Here is a 10,632-nt window from a genome sequence, read left to right on the forward strand (position 1 = left end):
TCCCCCCCCTTTTTTTTTTTTTTTTTTTTTTTTGCATATCTACTTTGGCTTACTAATTTTTTGAAGATTGTACTCTACAAATGTAGGACTTGTAATTCTTTGGAGATTATCACTAATTCTTTGGCTTACTACTGATTATTACATAAAAAAGGACTTACAATTGTTGAGAGCAATGTGGGTTGGGATGAGCAGCACATGATACTAAAGTTTGGTACAAGAGCATCCTGAAATACTATTAATTTCAATATGAATTAGATGAAGAGAAGTTGGTTATGTTTTTCAATAGCATGCTTGCACTTTTTTACATTATGTATTCAAGTGTATAGAAGAATATTGCCATGCTTCACATTATGTATTCAAAAATTTGTAATGAAATCATCAATTTTTATACAATTCCAAAATTTATCATTTTCAATTTTGCGAGTCAATTTACATAAATTACTTAAAAAAATAAAAAGAAAAAATGGTTTTGTGAAACACTTACGGCAACGTTTTTGCCGTACTAAAAAATGTTGTTGTAGATGTATACGGCAACGTTTGAAAAACGTTGCGAAAGTGTCTTTCGCAATGTTTTTTTAAACGTTGCTATATCCTTCTGCTTTACGACAACATTGAGGTTTGCAACATATGTCCAAATATTGCAAAAGGTCTTCAGCAACTTTTTTGAACGTTGTAAAAGGCTGTTTTTGTTATAGTGGTTTTTAAAGAACTTACTACACAATTCCTTATTGGAAAGAAATATTTTGTCTGGACTTCCTAAACTCTTTGCCGAAAGAGTAAAAAATTCTATCAAAATTCTAAATGATGATACAATTCCTTATTCTGATCTAACTTATGAGGAACTTATAAATTATGTCAACAAAGAAGGTCTTACCCTATGTAATGACCTAAACTCAATGCCAAATTAAAATCTTAACGATCAGAGGGCTACAGAGAACTAGATCTTTTTGTAAACAATATAGTTTTGAAGAAGTTGTACCTCCTTCAAAATAAAAAGAAATTTTTTTTCTTCTCATTCAAACAGTAGAGTTTTTCAAAAGAAAAAGAATTCTCAAAAACTCCATCCTCAGTAATTTTCTAAAAAATGACTTTCAAAGAAAATATTTCAAAAAACTTCCAATATTACTTGTAGGAAATGCAAACAATCTGGACATTATTCTAGTGAATGTCCTTCAGAGGGAAAAAATTAATAATCTTCAAACTGATAAAGATATTAAATTAGAACTTCGTAATCTTATCAAATCCAGTTCAGATGAGGAATCTAAATTAGATATTGAACAAGTTTATCAACATTAAGAAGATTTTGATGTTGAAACTAGTTCGTGCTTCTCCTCTTCTTCAAGTCAAAGTAAAAAAGGTTTGTAATTGTAAGACCATTAATGTTCTTACAGATAAGAAAGAATTTATTCAAGAAATAGTCGAAAAAATTGAAAATCCTCAACTTAAGAAAAGATTTATTTCTCTTTTACCACAAAAATCTCCTGTTCAACTATTTAGTATGCAAAGCATATTACATCGGTTTAAAACTGAGTCTTCAACAATATCTAATTCTGATCTAAGATCAGAAATAAATGAGATGAAATCTCAAATTTCTGTTCTTGGAAAACAAATGAAAGAAGTTAAAATGGAAGTAGTATTCTTGAAAGCTAAAGATTTAGAACAATAATATATTTCCAAACAAAAACTTTTTCAAAATCACCTTCTTCTGAGGATGATACTTCTCATGCTTATCGTTCAAATTCTCAATCCGAAGAAGAAAAGGATCATGTTACTAACCATGTCCAACTTTAAACATGATACTGTAGTATGACCATTGTAGTCAGTAAAGAATTCAAACTCACAACTCGCATTCTCATTGACTCAAGAGCTGATCAAAATTGTATACATGAAGGATTAATACTTACAAAATATTTTTAAAAAACTACTGAGCTTCTTTATGGTACTAATGGTAAAAAATTCAATATTCATTATAAACTTTTAAAAGCTCATATCTGTAATTCAAATATTTGTTTCAAAAATATATTTTATCTTGTAAAAAATAAAGATCAAGAAGTAATTCTTGGAACTCCATTTGTTGTTCAAAATTTTCCTTTTCAAGTAGATTCAAAATGACCAACTACTACTATTTTTGGTCAAGAATATATTTTTATTTGGCAAGGACATTAATTCTTTAAAAGAAGCATCAATTCAAAAATTGTTAATAACATTAATTTTTAAAAAATCATATTAAATTTCTTAAAGAAGAAATTAAATTTTAAAAAACTGAAGTACAATTACAAAATTCTTCAATCAAAGAAAATATTTCAAAACTTCAAGAACAAATTAAAGAGGAAATATGTTCGACTATTCCTAATGCTTTCTGTAGTAGAAAGAAACATATAATTTCTCTTCCTTATAATTTTGATTTTCATGAGTCAAATTAATAAAGAATTACTTTATCACTCTGTCAAGGAAATCACTGATTTACTTAAAAAGAAACTTATTCGTCCCAGTAAATATCCTTGGAGCTGTTAGGTATTTTATATTAATAATTCAGCTGAAATGGAACGTGGTGCTCCAAAACTTGTCATCAACTACGACCCTTTCAATAAAGCTTTTCAATCAATAAGATGTTCATTGCCCCAAAAGAAAGATCTATTAAATAGATTATCTAAAGCAGTTGTCTTCTCAAAATTTGATATGAAGTCAAGGTTTTGGCAAATTCAAATAAAAGAAAAAGATAGATATAAAACTGCATTTAATGTTCCTTTTGTTCAATATAAATGGAACATTATGCTATTTGGTCTTAAAAATGCTCCCTCGGAATTTCAAAAAGTTATGAATGATATCTTCAACCCTATCAAAATTTCGTTATTGTTTACATTAATGATATTCCACTTTATTCTGAAATTTTAGAATGACATTTTAAACATATCGATACCTTCATTCATGTTATCAAGAAAAATGGACTAGCAGTATCTGATAAAAAAAAGTTGTTCTCTGTCAAACAAGCATTGGTTTCTAGGACATGAAATTCATTTAGGAACCATTACTCCAATTCAAATGAGTCTTGATTTTGCTAAATAAATTTCCTGACGAAATCTTAGAAAAATCTAGATTACAAAGATTCTTAGGCTGTATCAATTACATATCAAACTTTGTCAAAAACATAAGATTGATATGTGCCCCGCTTTTCAAAAGATTGCAAAAACATCCAGCATCATGGAGTCACAAGCATACTTTTAACTGTACGAAAAGTTAAAGATGCTGTCAAAAGCATCCCATGTCTTTCAATTATTGAACCTCTTGCATCCATTATTGTTGAGAAAAATGTGTCAGCCGTAGGGTACGGTAGGATACTAAAGCTGATTTCAAGATCATCAAAACAGGAACAATTAGCTAGGTTTCATAGTAGAGCTTGGATTGGCCCTCAAAGAAATTTCTCAACTATCAAAAAAGGAAATTTTATCAATTATTTTGTGTATCAAAATTTTAAGGTGAATTAATTAATAAAGAATTTATTTTAAAAACAATTTGTAAGTATCAAAAGACGTAAAAAAAAAAAAAATCCTTTGTTTCCAAACAGATTTTTTGCTAGATGGCAAGCCATTCTATCATGCTTTAATTTCAAAATTCTATATTTACAAGGTAAATCAAATTATTTTGCAAATTTCTTAATGAAAAAGTTTTTACAACAATAATATAATAAAGAGTGAATATTTGAGTGAAAAGTCAAGAATGGAGTCTTTTACTTAAAGAAGAATAAGAAAAATACATCATTGCTTCTACTTTCAATTGAAGATTATATTCAAGATTTCCATAGATCTTCTTCTACTTCTTAAAAAACAATCTTGGCCTCTAAAAATCTCTTCCAAAATACAACTCAAAGCAAAATAATTTCAAAATAAACAAAACCATTGTTTGTGTGAGACTCGCAAGAGTACGAGATCGTTAACAAGTAATAGATTTAGTGAGTTAAGAGTTATAAGAATAAATTTAATTCAGTTTACTAGTTTAATATGGAATTCGAATTATAAAAAACAAAAGTGAATTTTTTATTTTATTTATACTAAGCTAATCTAAGAAATATGGAAAGTTGGGTTTTTTTTGTCAAATTATGGAGGATTGTATTGGATTTCGACTCCGCCTATTGCTATCTATTTCAATTCATGATTCGTAATCTAGTTCCATTCATGTGTTTTGACAATCAATAACGTTAATTTATTCAATGCTCTTTTCCAAGACACACGAACCTGTGATTAAGACGATCCGATCCTATTCTTAGTCCGAATTTATATGAAAATCACGCATTTAGTTTAGCTTATCTAAGTAGTTGCATGTGTGAAAGAGATTATTCCTAATTCTAACTACACATATTAATTTTGCCGCATTCTAAATTTATTGTGAGTCTTCCAACACTACAACAAGCAAATAATTATCTAATTGGTGGCCAATCAATTAAATAATGCAATGGGTATGCAAAATTAATCAACAAATACAAGAATTAAACTAAATTACTTGTCTTGAATTAAAAATCAATAAAAATAGGGTTCATCTCATCCAATACATGAAAGGAATTAGCTTAACATGATATTGGAATTAAACGTATAAAAGTTGAACGACATGACTGAAATTTGACGGAACGTGATTATTTTCCGAAGTGAGAATGCAGTGGCCGTGTTGTTTCTTCCAAATTCCTTCAGCTTGCGTATTTATCTCTTCATTTTCAGCCCAATTCAGCTGCCACCTTTTTCTCTTATTGCATGTGTGTCTCTCCCCAGCCGCCTTCTTTAATTTTCCAACTCGTGCTTGTGTATATGTATGTGCTTCCCAAGTTGCCAATGTGTGTATATCTCAAATAATTAAGCAACAGGCACCTTAATTCTCCTCAAATTCAGCAGCCTTTTTCTGTTTGTATTTTTATCTTCCACAGCCGCAATTGTATGTGTATCTCTTTCCTCCAAGCAGCTGCCCAATGTGGGTTAGTATCAAAGGCGTCCCTGAGGGCGTACGAGTTCAGCGACCGCACAGGGCCTTAGCATTATAGGGGTACCAAATTTTTTTTAGTTAGTGTATATATATGTAGAAGTACATATTTATAATGTTTTATTAATTTTAAAATTTAAATTTTTGTTATTATATTAGGTTAAAGGGCACAATATTTATGAAAAAAGAGATTAAAAAAAATACTATGTTAATATTTGTTTAATTTAACATATATGGAAAAAAATATTTATTTTAATAATTTTAAACTATCTTGCTTTTGAAAAAAAAAAATACAATAAACTATCTATTTTACTAGTCCTAATATCAAAGTCCAGTTAGTTTCATTAATCAATTTCCAACCTAAGAAGACAATAAGAAGTCCAAAATTCAAATGATTAATGTGGAGAGTAAAAAGCTAACACTATATCCCTTTTTATCATTTCCCTCTTTTTCATCATTTAACCCACGAATAATAGTCAAATAAAGAACAGAAAAAACACTATCGTCAGTCTTTGTAACTTACTCTATAACAGTACAATCTAAAAAAAAGGTTAAAACCTAACCTTAAGGGTCCCCCACCACACCTATCTTGGAGCATCATGAGGGAGGTAAATCGCAGGTTATGCCTCCAAGGGTACAGGGTGGAAGGCTGCTTGTATACTTGCACTTACCCAAGAGTTAAATCCATATTTCAGGATTCGAACCCTTGACGCAGCAGCCTCAAGCAAAGCTGGATTTCTCCACCCTCCCCTTTTACCACTTGGAGATGTGCCCTGGGGGATCTATAACAGTACAATCTATTTATTGGAGCCGGTTGTCCATTTGTTAATTGATATTTCATGATATATTTTTTTCTTTTTCTTTTAGAAGGGTAAGTTTTTGTTTTATGAAAAATGATAGGTGATTATATTCAATTTTTGTGAATTCTTTTATCAAAAGAAACAAAAATAGCTTTGATATTTTGATTTATTTGAGAAGATTAGATTGCTTTTCGAATGTATTTATTGCTTATAGAATACTATTGACAATTGTTGTTATTGTAGCATCTGTCAAAAGTTCTTCAAAACTAAAGTTATTAAAATCTTATTTGCGACCACCCATGCGACAAGAACGATTGAATGAGCTAGTTTTGATATTTATTGAAAAAGAATTGCTAAAACATATTGATTACAAAAATTTAATTAGTGAGTTTGCTTCTAAAAATGCAAGAACAAATATTTTTACATGATTTGTTGCATTTCAAGATTTACACGTGATATTTGCTATTTTAGATTTCAAAGCTTGCTAATGGGAAATTGTACCAAGAGTTTAGTAGGTTGGATGGTTTCATACACAATTTTAAATTTCATATTTTTGCGATGAAATAATATTATTGAAATATTATTCATAACATATTTTTTATTACATGAAAGGGATACCATTTTAAAATGTCGCACAGGGCACCAAAAATTTTAGGGCCGGCCCTGGTTAGTATATTCAATTCCTCCCGCCGCCGTTTTTCTCTATAGGTTTAATCTCCAATTCTCCTCCCCCTATTGGCAACCATCTTGTATATATGTGTGTAAAATAAATCCCAGCAAGCAGCCCTTTTTGTCATACTTATGAGGCCCAATTATACATGATTTTTTTCCAGCCGCCAATTGGCAAGTAGAAAGGGCTCTAATTCAAAGCCATTAATTCTATATTATTCTTCGAGTCCTTAGTCCTTCAAGATAATGAAATTCAGTCATTGAGTTCTTTTATTCTAGCAACCCAAGTATTCTTCGATTCAATTCATGTCCTTCACTTTTAAAGTATGAAATTTAATTACCAAACTTTGCATCAAATTGCCAATTAATCCTTTATCCTCTTCCAAATGCTTCGAACGAGTCCATCACTAAAAACACAATGAAAATTAACCTAAGTTAAATAGAAATTAATGAATTGACGACTTAAAAGTTAGATAATGTGGCATGAATAAATACACATATTGCACTTATCAACCATCAAACTTCTAAAAAGCTATTTTAGCAGGATCTGAAAAATTATCAGATATCAATCCTCAAAAATCATTTCATTATTTTATAAAGCCAATTCAATATCTTGTCTTTGAAATGGAAACCTCATGGATTCATCGATATTCATCTCTTGATGAGTGTCTCCAAGATATATGTCCACCTCAATTCCTTTTCATGTCCAGAAATATCAAAAAGACTTGTACTTATTATGATGCTATCATGATTAAATCTGGATCAGCTATAATAACTCGTACTCTAAATTCTCAAAGTCCAAAAAAATCTAATTTTTTCAAAAGTTTCAATTCAAAGGGTTTTATCTTTTGAAGACTGGAGGCAACACCTACGGGAAGATAAGCGAATGAGATTATCAAAAAATGATACATTCGAATCTATTTCAATTATTTAGATTAAAAAGATGCCTAGTTCAATGTTTTTTTTTTTTTTTTATTTTAGACCAATAACTCATTCATGGTTTATTCGTTTTTATCATGCTTGCTCTACATATTTTTCAAAATGGTTTCAAACGTAGTTCGATCATTTTGGTCTCAAAAGCATTCAAAATGACTATATGGACTCAGTTACTTGGATGAGTATAGAAAATATCGGGTTCATAATTCAAGAAATATATTATTTCAAATGTGTTTGTCATCTTAAAAGTTATTCTTACTAACACTATCGATGTTAAAGAACAAAACTTTAATAAAGTGACTTTATTAAAGTACATTATTTATTCAAAAGTTGAAAAGAAGACAAAACCAATGGTTTTTGTCCTTCAAGATTCTTGAACTAAAGGTTCGTTTAATTGCAACCATGGAATTTGCATAGAAAGAAAATAAATTCTAGGCAATTGAATTGTTTAGAACTTATTTCTATGGAAGCTATTAATTAAATGTGTTTGATTGATTTAATTTTCAACCTAGAAATTATAATACTTGTCTATTTTTTATTGGTAGGTAGATGAAAGAGAAAAAGAATAGATGAGAGACAAAGAGAGAGTGAATTACTTGGAAAATAAAAATCACATCTCCCTAAAGAAAATATTTTCCTTATTTTTGAGAAAAATATGGTCACGTGACCAAAAGTTAGAAAACATTCAAAAAGTAGGAATTTGGGTGGAAAAATGACATTTTCCATGAAAAATAATGTCAATCAAACACACACTAAATTCAAGAAATTTTCAAGTCCAAAAATTCAAATAAAAGAGGAAAGAAGCCTCTAGTCTTCAAGCAATGTTTTTTTTTTTTTTTTTCGGAGAGATAACAACATATTCAAGAAAGTTTAAAGCCTTGTATAAGTTTTTAAACTTGTTATAAATAGGTGTTACAAAATTTTAAAAATATATAAAATATAATAAGCTGAAAAAGTACATAGATCATATTTTGCATGAAGTGTATAATCATTTCATTCCTATTTAACGGCTCTGATTAAATTCTTACACATTTTGATGATCAGAGGTTTGGAGATAAACCTGATGATGAACTTGCATTTGAATCCGACGGAGACTACACAAGAAAAATCGTTTATTATTAATTTCACCATATATCAAGTTGGCATATTAAATGAGAAATATTCAGACAACCTTCTCAGCAACGTCTGGTATCAACCGGAAGAGATATATTCCATTGATGGAAAACCTGAGAATAGACAGCATGCCCTTTGGGTCCCTGTTGACAAACTTTATTTTCACTTGCAGAGAAACTCGAGGTCCTTTCTTGTCTTAATCATTTGACCACCAAAGTGATCGACACATTTATTTAAATTTAGTTTTTAATTCTTTGTCTGTACAGGATATTGTCCTTGAAAGGTGTGTCAATTCTACTATGTGTTTACCTCAAACTCCAAAGGTATTTAGAGTGGAAAGAGGTGTGAGTGCTAATGTGTTGGTAGACAATGCTGCCTATCGAAATTTCTTGCATTCTAAGTTCAATGCAACTCTGATCGACATGGAAAGTTCTGGAGGAGCCCTTGTATGTCTCAAAAAAGGATTCCTTTTATAGCAATTAGGGCAATATCTGATTTAGTTGGTGGAAGTTCGTCTGTTGAAGTTTATATCTTCTCTTCATTGGCCGCTCGAAATGCTATCAAGGTTGTGCTTAAATTCGTCAGTTTGTTATTGAGGGAAGTGCAAACTCTTTACTCGGCTCAGTAAGGTTTATGAGCTAATGTCATTGTCAGTCGATAGAACTCGACTCGACTAAATAAGGTTGTTAGCCAATTTTGTACGCACTTATGTTCAAATATGTACTTTGTACTTCGTGTCAACTTCGTTATTAAATAAAGCTTCATCGATGTGTTCGCCTGATTAATAAGCTGTTGGCTAGTATTTTGATCGACATATGGTTTCTATCTTTCAAGAATTTAGCTATTTGTACAGAATTTTTTGTTGATATTTAGTTTTAATCATGTTAAGAATCGATAATCACAATCCAATAAATTAATAGAAACGAATTCATACATGCGGAAGCCATTGTTGATATGAATTATAGTTGTAATAGTAGTCAAGATCTTCCCGTCCTTGCTCCTCACAAAAGTATTAGTCATCAATGGGGCAAGCTAATGAAACATATGGATAGGAGAGGGGACCTAGCTTTTATATATAGGAAATAATTTGAGCCGTCCCATTACGACTAGAATTCTAATTAGGGTTTATTTTCGGCCCACATACTTTAAATTACCACATCAAATTAATTACAACCCGTAAGGTGTAAAAGACCCAATTGATCACTTAATAAATTTGGCCCAAACACAAATATCATTATGAACCATATATATAACCCGTAAAATTTTGCAATCGAATGTGACGCCCACATATGGAATTAGATATTGATCGCTTAATGATTTTCAAACAGAGTTTGTTAGCCCTTTCCCGCTTTCATGCTCGGCTACATATTCAACGGTACTCTTATCTGTGAGTTTTTCAAGCTTTTTCTTGATTACAAAATCCAAGCCCAAAAGATCAAGTGCTATTTCTACGTCTCGTTTCCATTTCACATAGTTATTCAAAGACAAGGTTTCAATAGCAGACAATTGATTCGAAAGAGATGAGGCATTATAATCTGTGGAAACATAAAATATCACTCTTAATATCATCCAAACATTATGCATGCAATCAAATGGATGATGAAATATCCAACTAATTAATATGGGCTATTAATTAGATAATCCGTAATTTAAATCGAAACATATGAATTTTATTACGGTAAGAGCCTAGGTGCATCATCATAAAGTCACCTTTGGATCGACAGTACAACTTGCTATAAGGTACTCTTAAAATATATCATGTGGCCAGCTAACAAAATTACATTAGTTTTCGAAACACTAACACCTTTGGACAGAAGGAAACTTCTAGACCAAGGTAAACTCGTTAACTGTCTTATGCCATTTTCCAAAAATATTACATATAATAACACCTTTTGACAATATATTATATGCAATAAATCAAAAATTGTTGGGCAAAAATATATGTATTTTTATTGTAGAGAAAATCGAACAAATAATAATGAGTGTGTCACTTTGGCAGCTACCACCCATTTTTATTTAAAAATATTTCTCTCATAGTGGGAAAAATAAAAATCGTTTCAATGCCCAAAAAAATTCAATCACAAAACAATAATTATATAACAAATCATAATCATTAATCAATCAATGACAAAATTTATGTGATTTAGAT

General features: G+C 30.2%; 1 pseudogene; it reads left to right on the forward strand.

Moving 5' to 3' along the window:
• LOC111399812 overlaps positions 1–9,376 on the forward strand; it is a 55,698-nt pseudogene extending 46,322 nt beyond the window's left edge.
• Positions 9,377–10,632: the final 1,256 nt, after the last annotated feature.

The sequence above is a fragment of the Olea europaea genome, chromosome 9 (genome assembly GCF_002742605.1).
Source record: "Olea europaea var. sylvestris chromosome 9, O_europaea_v1, whole genome shotgun sequence".
Classification (NCBI taxonomy): domain Eukaryota; kingdom Viridiplantae; phylum Streptophyta; class Magnoliopsida; order Lamiales; family Oleaceae; genus Olea; species Olea europaea.